The 3,060-nt window shown below is 36.4% G+C and overlaps 1 pseudogene; it reads right to left on the reverse strand.

Moving 5' to 3' along the window:
• Positions 1 to 347: 347 nt before the first annotated feature.
• On the reverse strand, positions 348 to 621 carry LOC103268424 (annotated as a pseudogene).
• Between the last annotated feature and the right edge of the window lie 2,439 nt (positions 622 to 3,060).

Below are 3,060 nucleotides of genomic sequence, written 5' to 3' on the forward strand. Positions count from 1 at the left end.
TCTTAAAACACATTTTAAAAATTTTCCATGGAGCATGCGTTTACTAGAGACTACTAATCTTAGTTACCTTCACGTGAGTGTCTCTTCTCTTCATAAATTAAGGGTGACATTTATTACTTTATTTCGCTTTTTTTATACCAAAAACATCTTTATTTTAGTTTTCGAAGAAGAAGCCCTTCTTTTTCCAAGATAATCATGATTAACTTACAAAAATGGGTATACATCTTCAAAGCATTTCTCTTTAACGGGGAACGTAGCTTTATAGGGTCAAATATTAAAAGGTTAAAAAAAAAGATTTTGCTGCCATTATAAGACAAAACAATCTAGCATAAGTCGGGGAAACCCATTCACACTTCAGGTCCTTCTCCAGGAACCAGCATTGTTATATTATTTCCATTTAGCAAAATCTGATCTAATTTAGTAATCTTTCTTCCTTCGGGTGTGATTTCAAACTCTGTGACATCGTCCAGTACCATGTTAACAAAGTCATCAGATCCTAGAAGAGTACCAACAATGTCCTTACCACTCTTCATCACGATGTGAATTCTTGTTCCTATATGTTTGTTTACAAGCTCTAGTGGCAGCAGCTGCGACCGGGTTGGTAGTAGTGTTAGCCACCATGGCTATGCCCTTTATTTTGCCTTTTAAACTAAGTATTGTAAGTTTGATTTCCTATGTTTATGTTTTTATCAATATTCTTTTTTTTCTATAGCAGATAGAAAAAAATACATTGTGGTACTTTACTTTTGAAAACAAAAATTTTTCCTCTCTTAATTTGAAAAAAATAAACCTAAGTAACTTTTTTTGTACTCTCTAATAAATCTTTTTTCTGTCTTTTGCTTCACTATAAATGAAACATTTTTCTTTTTTTCTATTGAGTTTGCTTTGAAGTAACCTCTTTGAATACTAATCTCATCCTTATGTTTATTATTTTATCCTAGATCACAAAAGGGGTATGATTTATAAATCATATCTTTTCTCCTGCAGTCCTTTGTTTTCTCTTTCTCTTACATTTTTATTTTCTCTTTCTGAGTATACCGTACTATAAGGCTGCAAGGACCAGTCTCGGTGGCTCAGCCTGTAATCCCAGCACTTTGCGAGGCGGAGGTGAGTGGATTGCCTGAGCCCACATGTTCGAGACCAGCCTGAGCAGCTTGGCAAAACCACGTCTATACAATAAATAAAAAATTAGCCAGGTGCTGTAGGTCACACCTGTAGTTCCAGCTACTTGGAAGGCTGAGGCTAAAGGATCACCAGAGTCCAAGCAGGTCAACGCTGGGGTGACCATGAGCATTCCACTGCACTCCAGCCTGGGCCACAGAGTGAGACTCCCAACTCAAAAAAAAAAAACCTGCAAGAGGCTCATACTCTAACGCTTATTAACTCAATTTTTCTAAAAAGAATACTAAATCTATATAAGCTGTTGACATTTAAACATCTACTTATAGTAGAGATATAGTCAACAGATAACCAACGTTGAATGATTATAGTTGGGAGGCAGCAAAGCATAGCAGTTAAGAAATTGGGCTTTTGAGTTAGATCAACTTCAGTTCCTGCTATGTGACAGTGAACAATTGTTTAATATCTGTAAGCCTTAGTTTTCCTACCTGTAAAAATGGGAATTATAATACTTTAATTCAGAGTTGAGGACTGAAGGAGATATATGTATATATATTTGTGTGTGTATATATGTATATGCATATGTTTGCGAATATATAAAATAGCAGACAGTAGACACTAAAAACATGTATTTTATTAGTTATTATTCTGATTTAGCTGAGATCTCTATAAATACTGCCCTACTTATTTCATTTTTATGCAGTACCTTTTTGTTACAGTCTTAAAATTATATACTTGATTTTTGTTAGCTTCAGAGCAACAACAAAACAGGGTGAACTCAGAGGTAGCATTACCTTGATTCTGAAAGACTTCTGGCAGTAAAAACCAGGGCCAGGACTAGGGTGAGGCTAGGAGGGTACTAAGATAGCAAAATTTAAGGAGGCACTCATATTCAGGTGCTAATCTTGCACTTGCATGACCTCAAGAACGAGTGCCTTCTTAAATTTTACACCCTAAATATTTCTCTTGCCTCATCTCAATCCTAGCTTAGATAAAAGTCTCAATTTTCTCTACGGTTTTTCCTTAAGTGTATTAAATCCATACTTATCAAAAAAATATAATTTGCATATGGCTCAATCAGTGTTCTGAGTGGGTATAGAAAAATCTAAAGAATTTAATCCAAGACCTTTCAATTTATGTACTGACTTGAACACTCAAAGCATCTGTGTTATTCATATGTGTATTTAACTTTAAAATACCAAAAATATCTTCGGTGCTAAATATGATATAACTTTTTTTTTCTGGCATATTATAATCTAAAAATCTAACTTTAGCCTTTAATTCTTTTTGAGAGTAAAATTTATCTCTTGCACAGCATGTTTTAAGACATTCTAGTCAAGTTACCAATCATCCATGTGGCATGCCTTCATTTCCACTGCAAATAACTAAAGTAAAATTAGAATCACCAGTGTTATATCCAAAAGCTGAAACTGTATGCAATCTTAGATTGTAAACAGCTAAATTGCAATTTAATGAAGTCGCAGTGCTAGTGTTTGTTTTGGTCATCATTAAGAGGTATGTAAGCCAGGCTCAGTGGCTCAGCCTGTAATCCCACGCCTTTGGGAGGTGAGGTGAGTAGATCGCCTGAGCCCGCGGGTTCGAGACCCGCCTGGGCAGTGAGACCTCATCTCTACAATAAATCAAAAAATCAGCCGGGCGTGGTAGCGCATGCCTGTAATTCTGGCTACTTGGAAGGCTGAGGTGGAAGGATCGCCGGAGCCCAGCAAGTCGAGGCCGGGAGCGGCCACTGCACTCCAGTCTGGGCGACCGAGTGAGACTCCACCTCAAAAAAAAAAAAAAAACAAAAAAACAGGTATATAAGGGAAGAAAAATCACCTTTTTGGGTTCCCATGCCAGACTAAAATTTTATTTCTGATCAGAGAGCCAGAATTCCTGCTTTTTGGAAACATTGTGTCAACATTTCACTCAGTTCCAAAGCAC

The sequence above is a fragment of the Carlito syrichta genome, unplaced genomic scaffold (genome assembly GCF_000164805.1).
Source record: "Carlito syrichta isolate Samal-C Ts95f unplaced genomic scaffold, Tarsius_syrichta-2.0.1 Scaffold308830, whole genome shotgun sequence".
Lineage (NCBI taxonomy): Eukaryota > Metazoa > Chordata > Mammalia > Primates > Tarsiidae > Carlito > Carlito syrichta.